The sequence below is a fragment of the Myodes glareolus genome, chromosome 6, assembly GCF_982192425.1.
Source record: "Myodes glareolus chromosome 6, mMyoGla1.1, whole genome shotgun sequence".
NCBI lineage: Eukaryota > Metazoa > Chordata > Mammalia > Rodentia > Cricetidae > Myodes > Myodes glareolus.
In genome coordinates, this window is record NC_142031.1 from 45,667,501 (window position 1) to 45,678,365 (window position 10,865).

At 33.8% G+C, this 10,865-nt stretch overlaps 1 long non-coding RNA gene across 1 annotated transcript; it reads right to left on the reverse strand.

The window, feature by feature from the left end:
* Nucleotides 1–9,112: 9,112 nt before the first annotated feature.
* Nucleotides 9,113–9,970, reverse strand: LOC125396717 (uncharacterized). The gene is made up of 2 exons (XR_015002021.2): nt 9,812–9,970; nt 9,113–9,421 (listed from the first exon to the last, which is right to left on the reverse strand). It is a non-coding gene; the product is annotated as an uncharacterized LOC125396717 (long non-coding RNA).
* Between the last annotated feature and the right edge of the window lie 895 nt (nt 9,971–10,865).

A 10,865-nucleotide genomic window follows, 5' to 3' on the forward strand; every position in this document is an offset into this window, starting at 1 on the left:
CAAGAAATTAATGAAAAATTTTAAATGCTTGAAACAATAAAATAATGAGATGAAATTATTCTAGTACAGAGGCAATACCCTGGCTGTCACAGCTTGAAGAGCCAAAAATTGATGTCATTCCAGTGCTAGCCAAATCCCTAATTCAGTAAGACCAGTCTAGCCAGACTTCTGAGTTCCAAACATTTGTCCAAGTTTCCTTGTCTATTTTTCTCACAACGATACAGAGCTAAATGCTACTGCACAATCAAACAGTACATTGCAGATGGGCCCCTTCAAGCAAAGAGGTTTCTTAAGTGTACATAGTTTCCTCCCATAGGAAGGAAAATAAGTACCTGGGAGGAAAATATGTACTTTGGCAACAGTAATAAATTCCCAATACTCAGGCTCCACTTTGCTTATTTTAAGAGGGAAATCTGGCCCTCCCTGACCCACTCTCACTGAACCTCTCTGGGAATCCAGAGTTAAGTTTTGACTTCTGATAAATAAGTTGCTGTGGAGGCTGTCCTGGCCTCTTTAGGAACCAATTCAAATAGGTTTTTCCATCACTGTAAGATGCTCTGACTGGACTGGCAAGAAATGGAGGCTGATTGTCTAATGGTAACTGATAATGAGAGTGGAGTCTGGGTCATCACAACATCACCACTGGTTTCTATAATTATAATAGAGTAGCAAAAAAAAAAAAAACATCATGTGAAAGTCCTGAGAAATCTTTCTGAAATCCTTTATGTTATTCATTTCAAATGAGATCCTGGTATCTTTTGTAATTTTTATAGAAGTATATACTTTTCACACACATCTTGTGTGCATGCACAAACACACACACACACACACACACACACACACACACGACACATAAATTGAAGGTCCTACCAGTCATACTCTTCAAAATTCCATCCCATATTGTAACACTAACGGGGCCTGCTTATTTGCATTTCCTCTTCCGCCCTGTACCTCACAGCCGGCAAGCCCCAAAGAAAATAACGCAGAGATCTCTATAAGTTATAAAGCTGATTGATCCATTTGCTCAAGCTTCATGTTAGCTCTTATGACTTATATTAACCCATTATTCTGATCTATTTTTGCCGGATGGGTCAGTACCTTTGCACCTGGCAGGTCACATCCTGCTTCTTGGTTGTCTGCATAGGACTGGCAGGAATCAATTTCCTCCATCCCAGAATTCTGTTCTCATTTCATCATTTCTAATTCCTATTTGGTTTTCCCACCTTTACTTCCTGCCTGGCCAATCAGCGTTTATTTAAACATGATTGACAGAATACAGACAATTCTCACGCACCACAATATTAGTTATAATCTTCATATTAGAACAGCTCTTTTCTCTTTAATTTCTAATTGCCACATAACTTAGCATTACATGCTCATCCTGGAGAACTGGACATGCCTAATTACATATAGACAACACTCATAGGCAACCAGAGTTCACCCTCTCTCACCATTCCCTGCCTTTTTCTCTTCTATCATTCCCTAAAATCCAGAATTTGAACAGAAAAAGGGAATGGATAAGACACATTATTTTGAGGAAATGAACAAAGGAGGGTTATTAATAATATCAAGAACAGAGTTGAGATTTTAATCTAAGCTCAGGAAAGTAAGGATCTCCCTATGAAACAATATGCAAATGCCATGGTCTGTCTAACATTGTACATAGAGGAGACAGTTATGTAAGTTTATTAAATATTGAAGAATTACTCAAAAATTTTTCTTTATATAAAGAGTGAAAGCAATAAAACAAAACATGTTGATAGATAAGAGACAAGCAGGTTGCTAAAAAACTGTCAATGTAGAGCAAATCAGTTGAAAACATGGATTAATAAAGTAGTCTAGTTGTCTAATTTGAAATATACTTTAATTTTATCTAAAACAAACACAACTTGATTGCAGAAACGTTAATGTAGTTAAAACACACAGAATATTATCTTCTTGATGAAATGAGCTCCCCAAACATTTTGCTCATTGTCTGTAGTGTAAAATGGAAGCAAATTATTCAAGTTTCTCTTCAAATTATAGACTGTACACTTATTCAGTATTATAACATGGATTTCTGATTACAGGTGAATCAGTTAAGATACCAATGTATTCCAAAAAGTAATATACACTAAGTATTACCATGCATAGTCATATATACTATACATTCATCAAGAAATGGACAAAAGCACAAGTATAATCATTACTATATACTCTACTTTGGTTTTGTAACATTGACATGCTCTTTTGAATCAAATTTTCTTTATATTACATATCAGACAATGTCTAGGCTTCCTGTTGTCAATTAAGTTTATGTATTTTTGTCGTTATTCAATCTCATTTAAATTAAATCATTCAATAGATATCCTTCAGTAAACTATCTTTATTTTCAGGGTACATGTGTTGATTTAAAGGGTCACACATGTTCTGTGAAAAAATAAATAGCATATCTCTATAGCTGAATCTTCTAGTAATGATAACATTTATTATTATATTAGGGCTTTTTTACCTTTGGAAATTAATAAACATACTAAGAATTTTTTCAATCACATTGAAAATTAAGATATATTTCCATTTATTTTAGAGGAAACAGAGGAGTATATTTAGTTGCCTCCCTGCAAGCTAAAAAATGAAATCTACTATAGCTCATTAAATATAGATTGCTTTGCATAGTAATTTCAATATTCTTTAATGTACATCGTTCTAGTCATTGTGATATTAATTTATACTTGAAAGAGATACTTGATCATTTTATCATTATTTTAGTAATTTGTTTTGTTTCCTGGTACAAAGGAAATACCATATCTCAAAGTATAAATGTAAATACCTTGTATATACTTTGTTCACATTTCTCCTTGTATTTTTCTAAGTTTTTTATTTAAAATTTTCTCTTAGTAATTACTGCTGAACATCATTTTGATGCTGGTTCCTTCCATATTATTTGACAAAATGTGGCCAACGTTACTAAGTAAATATCAATTTTTAAAATGCAGTTGACTGTAAAATGGTGTTGGTAACAAATGGAAACTGACTTAGTAGCATTCTCTATGTTAACAATTATTTTCATAATATCTTATTTCCAATATGTGGAGCACAAAATGACAGTTCAGAGAAGCCAAGAATTTCACCGCAATTAATTAAAGGAAAGACAATGTGCATATTACAGTCCTGTTAAAAATGACAGAACAAAAGTATATCAATAGTAAAACCAAATACTTATTGGTACAAATTCATCCCTCATATAGACTCACTAAAAATTATCACAGAGCTAAGCACAAACATAAAACTAGGGCAATCATTAAGTATAATGTATGGAAAACTAGTGAGCCTAGTGTTTAAAGATTACTTAGATCAATACTAAAATGACGATCTGTGAAGATAATGTGTGAGAAAGACCTTAATAACATATCATATATCTATCTGTGAAATAAACTGAAAAAAGACAAGGGATTTTCAAAATCTTTTCCTTGAAAGATTACTGTCTTAAATAGTCAATAGACTATTCTCTTGAACAATGAATCTGTACCTCATTTTATTCATTTTTTTCATATTTATATTCTAAATTGTAATTATATTGTTTTAGAAGATGATGAATTGTCCTAAAAATGCACCTCATTTTATAAAAGAACATAAACATTATATCCTCATATTTTATGTTAATTATATCTCACTCATTAGTTTAGTATGATAAAATACAAGATATATTTATGATCCTTGAACAAATAAATAGAGCTAGTTAAAATTGCTATGTATCTACGGATATACTGGAAATACAGAACACTGTCAAAACGAAATGATGGAATGTGTTAGGGGAAAACCTGAGTTTCTATTCAGTCTTGATGGAAATGGAAATAGTGGGAAGATCTTTAAGGACAGTTTGATGTTTTATTATAATATAAAGAATGATCTTACCCTGTCATTCTGGACCTGCTGTATTCATCAGAAGGACTTAAAATGCTTTTTTCTACACAAAAGAGAAATGGATTTTTTAAGGCACTTTAGTAATAACTGGCAATGTCTTTAATTAAACATATTCTACTTCTATGGGTATATCGATATATAATCTGTGCCTTGTCTAACCATGAAATAGAATTGAAGACAATGAAGGAATAAAATATTTTTTTCTGAAAATTGATAGAGGGAATGTAAAAATATATTCCCTAGAGAAACCATTCTGAATACTTCATTGCCTTATGATTCAAATTATATTATATATTATACTCACAAAAATGAAACTATGAGGTAGGAAAATTGTGTTTCCACTTCTTAAAGGGCAGGATTGCTTCATGGTATTCAGATTCCTACAGGACAGTGGAACAACTTAATATGTTCCTCAATTTAGGTTGAATCCCATAATATGTTAGTTAAGTGGCATTTATTATATGAAAGCACAGCAATGTCCTGGGCAAAACAGGTTCCTTGAGTGATAAACCATCTAGAGCAGTGCTGTCACAATCTAAAATATGTCCTGCTGTGGTGGCAGATCCTCAAAGTGGGAGCAGCTACACATGTTCTTGGAGAGCAGGGACACATAGAACTTCATTAACTCTCAGTCAAACTTCTCAGATTCCAACAGGATTCTAAGTGCTTCACATATTGACAAACATTTGTGATGTAAATGCTCATAAAATCTACTTAAATATGCAGCTATCTTGGACCATGACAGCTAAAGTTTTGCTTATAGAATGATGAACACTTCATGTTCCACACATTTCTTGTTTTCAGTTCTAACTCTTTCCCATAAATTAGTCACTACTCACACAGCAAGAAATTTGAAAGTTATTTGGATTTTTTTTTACTTAGCTTTATTTTCTTTTAGCTGTCTTGGATGGCTCATGTTAGTCATAAGAACACAAAAGATTTTTATTGTAAGAGATTACTTACTCAACATGAAAATATTGGAAGGATTAACATTTTACTCTGTAATATTTTTTAATGTAATAAGATCAAATAATATAAACAATGGCACTAACTGGAGAAGTGTCTTTGTTGGAGAATTTATGGCCATGTTCAAAAAAGAGTCTCACTGTGCTGAAAAGCTTGGAAATTTCCTATGTTCAGGATACCACTAAGTTGACTTTCAATTGCCTTCAAGATGTGGATATTAACTATTTCCTTAGTATTACATGTACCTGGATACCTCCATGATCCCTGGCATGATAATAATGGATTGAAAACCTGAAACTGTAAGTCCCATTAAAATGTTCCAGTTACAAGAGTTGCTCTGGTCATAGTTTCTCTTAAGAGCAACAAAAAAGCCTAACTAAGAGACCTGATCTGCAGGCAGCAATAAGGGGAGCGAATTATAAGTAACTTGAGCATAGAAGACCTCAAATCCTGACCCCACCATGATCAATGTTCTCCAATAAAGCCACACATACTTCAACAAGGCCACACCTCCAAATAGTGTCACTTCCTTTGAGCTTATGGGGAAAGGGAACAATTAGATTCAATCTGTCACATCTGTAATGTATACATGCAACCATATGCTCCTACATACATTATCAGACAAACTATGTCTTTTTTGAAAATGTGTGTTTAGCAGTCATTAATCATAAGACCTTAGACTCTTGACTAAAAATGTATTTGCATTTTAAAGGAACTGTTTTCATATTTATTTAAAATATTTTTTAAATATTTGAGAATTTCATACATTATATTTTAATATTATTCACCCACTGCTACAATACCTCACAAGTCCACACTGATTCTAGACCCTTCCTCAGTGTATGAAATAAAATTAACCATTTTTTAGAATTCTTAATGAATTTTCAATTTGTAACTAAGCTTAACTGTCTTCTTAAATAGAATCTTTGATTCAGCTTCTCTTACTAAAAGATATTTGTTCTTCATCCTGAAATTCCATGATCATTCTATACCTGAAAGAACTGAATTTATTAATTGTCCCTTAATTCAGCTATAATGATCCATGAAGATTATAAGATGCTTTATTTTTTCCAATAGTTATCCAGATATCCATGCCCATTTTCCTTACAAAATACTTTTCCAACTGAAGTGCTGAAAATAGTTTTCCCCTGGCTGTTTGAATCCAGATCAGGATACCTTTGGTTCTGAGGTGTTCCACCGAGAGAGGAAAAGTGTTCATCAAGCCAGGAGAGGTACTATTAGATCTATAATTTTAGTGATAATATGAAATAAAGAGAGTTTAACTGCAGGATAACCTCCTAGGATTCTTTACTTTAAATACCCTTATAAATGGAAAGCATAAGTGAGTCTGAAAAATGATTCTCATTTAGGTGGGGGCACAACAAGAATCAGTTGGGCAGTTTATCCTCACACTTATGATACCCTAGGTGATTTATGATTTGATCTGTATTACTTTGAGAGGTAAAATGGTTCTTAGTTGAAAGTTGTAATTTGCATAATATTCAGGCTGCATCCTGCCACTGAAACTAGAGGGGATACAAGGATGGCCTGGGATTCATACTTGAAGTGGTGGTTTGGAGCCTGGTTAATTTTTGTTTGATTAATTATTTTTTTTTCTGGAACCAAAAGGAGCTTTTTCAAGCTCTGGAGTTGCTGTTCAGTCTTTACCCTTGAGCCAGAGCAGGAGTGATATTATTTTGTGGGATCTGATGTGCACTGAAAGCATTGATTGAAAAATCTACATATTGGAATGCTATCAACTTTCATTAATGAACAGAAACACATATTTAAGCATTAATCAGCAGAAATATTTAAGGGGAAGAGAATATTTATTCAAAATTCATAATAAAGAGGAGGAAAGAATGGAGGAAGGGATAGAGACAGGTAGAGAGATACAGAAAAATCTTTAAATAAATGACATGGCCTGTTTTTTTTTTCTTTAAAAAATTACTTCCTGAAGAAGGACCAGTCTGTCATTAAGGTAATAATTATAAGGGTCCATTATTTTCTGGATGATAACTACATAAAAGATAAGACATGAAAGTAGGAGAAAGACAAGTTGGGAAGTAGAAGGGTGTCTGCATTATTGGAAAGAGATTAAATTAAAAAATTTAAATTGGCATACATGTGTGTAATTGTCAAGCAAAAGACAGCTACAGGGAGACAGAGATCATAGACATTAAATAGATAACAGATGTAGATACCCAGGTCTTTCCCCCTTTTCTTCGTGGTGATTTGCAGGGCTATTTGACCTCTGGCTCCCTGGCCTCTCTGCTCTGCACTGGCCTGAGGGTATAGCTTAGAAAGAACTTGGCTCTCTTTTGTTATGGTAATTCCACCTGTGAACAAGGTTCCAGGCTTGGGCCCTATATGCCTTCCACGCCTGCCTCCCCCAGCTGCTTCTGGCCTTGGGCACCGGGCACCTGTCATCCTATTCCACTGCTCCTGATGGGAGGGGGCCGTGCCCTTTTGCCCTCTTGCCCACTACTATATATACCCGACTTCAGTTTAATAAAGTGGTCATTTACTCTTTGGTGAATGAACAAGGTCTCTTTGTGTCTGTGTCCTTCAACCTTTAGGACAGTCGTCCACTCTCGTGGGCTCGAGTCAGGAAAGCGCGCGCCTGAATCAGATGTGGGAACTCACAGAAATGTGCGGAGGCAACAAACAGACTAAAAGTTAGATGATAAATAGGCAAGAAGATCATTGATGATGGACAAACAGACAGATGATAGATAGATGACCGATAGATAGATCGATAGATAGATAGAAAGAAAGATAGATAGATAGATAGATAGACAGATAGACAGCTGGAGATGTATTGATTCAAGGTAGCAAAGAGAACATCATCAAAGGCTCCTGGAGATCTCCATTACAGTCATTGCTCCCCTCTTTACTATTACTTAAAGTACTCAATCCAGGACAAAGAATAAATATTGTTCAACCAGAGTATTTGAAAAGGCTACTAGGAGCAAATTATAAATTATGAAGATACTGAGGTATTTAAGGATATTGAATATCTTTGTGAAAATATGAAGTATCATGTGTCTACTAACCCATGAAACATGAGATCAATTTTGAAAGCAAATTCCTCTTCTGTATCTGTAAGAATATATAAGTGAGGCCTATATCAATTCTTTCATCTACTTCAGTATTCGTTGTTGCTGATGAGTCTTCCTTCTCAGGTACAGTAAGGTGCTAATGCAGAGTTCTCACACTTTACATCTTCTTAGAAGGTACCTACTCCATAATGTGTCCTCTTTTACCAAAGTGACAGTTACATGAGTAATACACTGCCCACTCTAAGATACAGAGGAATATGGAAGCTCCACACATTGAGAAACAATGAAGAAACTTGAAAAGGCTGTAGGAACTCTGATACACTGTCTCAGTTCTGGTTTGCAAGGAAAGCAAGTAACACACCAGACTGGACCAAAAAAATCATATACCAATAGGAAGATAAAACCTGAGATTCCTAATACTTAGGACACTGGGACACTTGCAGGCTATCATGATCTTGGTTACAATAAAAAAAAATTATACCCATTGGAAAAAACCACAATATCTGAGTTAAGTCCTAGGCACATTCCCTGGAGAAACTCTTTCAATACAGAAAAAAATAAATAAAATTCTAGAGCCAACAATCATGCCAGATTCACAAATATTAAATTAAAGTCTTAAAAAGAATTTCAAAGGCATTAAAATAAAATTTCTGAATGAATATACCAACTTTCTGGTTTCATGTCCCTATGATAATAAAATATATACAATGTTTCTAAAAGATATTTAAAATAATACTCTCAAGTCTACTTAGAAAGATTAAAGAGAACATGACATGGAAATTTCAGCATTTAAAAAGCTGAATAAGAATTTAGCAAACACACATAAAGCATTTAAGAAAAGCCTTAAAATTAAAGCTCAAAAAATTAATAAAAATTTAAAGGCTTAAAATTTTCAATACTAAAATAAATAATAAGATAAGATGATTCTAGTACAAAGGCAATACCCTGGCTGTTATAGCTTGAAGAGCCAGAAATTGATGTCATTTCAGGTCTAGCCAAATCCCTAATTAAACATGATGAGTCTAACTGGACATTTGTGCTCCAAACTATTGATGAAGTTCCCTTGTGCCTTTGTCTCACAATGATACAGAGCTAAATGCTACTGTACAGTCAAACAGTACGTTGCAGATGTGATCTTTCATGCAAAGAGGTTTTTGTTAGGGTCTACATCACTGTGGGAGGAACATATGAACCTTGCATGCAGTAATAAACTCCCAAATCTTCAGGCTCCACTTTGCTGATTTTAAGAGTGAAATCTGTCCCTGACCCACTCCCACTGAACCTCTCTGGGACTCCAGACCTAAGTTTGGACACCTGATAAATTAGTTGCTGTGGACGCTGGCCTGGCCTCTGTAGGAACCAATTCAAATAGGTTTTTCCATCACTGTGTAAGATGCTCTGACTGGACTGGCAAGAGATGGAGGCTGATTGCCCAATGTTCACTGACAATGAGAGTGGAGTCTGGGTCATCACAACATCACCACTGGTCTCTGAAATTATAATAAAGTAACAAAAAAAATCATGTGAAAATTTCCTAAAAAATCTTTCTGAAATTCTTTATGATATTAATTTCAAATGAGTTTCTGGAATCTTTTGTGATTTTTTTTAAAAAAATATATCAAATGCTTTTCATGTGTGTGTGTGTGTGTGTGTATGGATACACACACACAGACAAGCACACACATAATTTGGATGATCTAACGGTCATAGTATTAACCACCCCATCCAATATAAGTCAGAATCTTTATCCTAACACAGATATTTTATCTTGAATTTCTAATTGTCTCATAACTAAACATTACATGTTAATCAAGGAGAACATTGGTATCCAGAGCTCACCCTCTTTTTCATTATCTACTTTTATCTCTCTCTAGTCTTACCCAAAATCCAGAATATCAGCAGAAACAGGGAATGGACAAGACACATCATTTTGAGGAGATGAACAAAGGAGTGTTATTAATGATTGTGAGAACACAATTGAGCTTTTATCTCAGTTCAGCAAAACAAGGTCCTCTCTAGAGAGCAGTATGCAAATACCATGGTCTGTCTAACAGGGTACATAAAGGAGACAGTTATGTCAGCTTAGTAAATATTGAAGAATGACTTAAAAAGTTCTTTATATCAGGAGTGAAAGTAATAAAGCAAAACATATTGACAGATGAGAAACTAGCAGGATGTGGAAAAACTGACAATGTACAATAAATCAGTTGGAAATATATATTAACAAAGTAGTCTAGTTGTCAAATTTGGAATATACTTTTATTTTACCTAAAACAACATATTTTGATTGCAGAAAAGTTAGTGTGGTTAAAACATACAGATAATTATCCTGTTGATGAAATGAGCTACCAAAATTTTTGCTCAAAGTCTGCAGGACAAAATGAAAGCAAATCGCTCAAATTTCTCTTCATATTATTGAATGTACTCTTATTCAGTATTAGAACATAGACTTCTGATGACAGGTGACTCAGTTAAGTAACTAATGTATTCCAAAAATAAATAGATACAATAAGTATTGCCATACATAGTCATACATACTATACATTCACCAAGAAATTCACAAAAGAACAATTAGAGACAATACTTTATACACCATATAGCTTTCATAACATTTAAATGCTTTTTTGGATCAAATTTTCTTAATAATGCATATCAGACAACCCCTAGCCTTCCTTTGTCAATTAAGTTTATGTATTTTTTCATTGTCCAATCTCATTGAATTAAATTATTCAGTATATATCCTTCAGTAATATATCTTCATTTTAAGGATACAGGTGTTTCTTTAAAGGTTCACTCATGATCTGTGAATAAAAAAAATAGTATATATCTAATGCTAAATCTTCTAGTAGTGATAACATTTATTCTTCCATCCAAACAGTTTTATTTTTCATCTTCAGTTGTTAATCAAGGAACAAAGAATTTTTAATTACATTA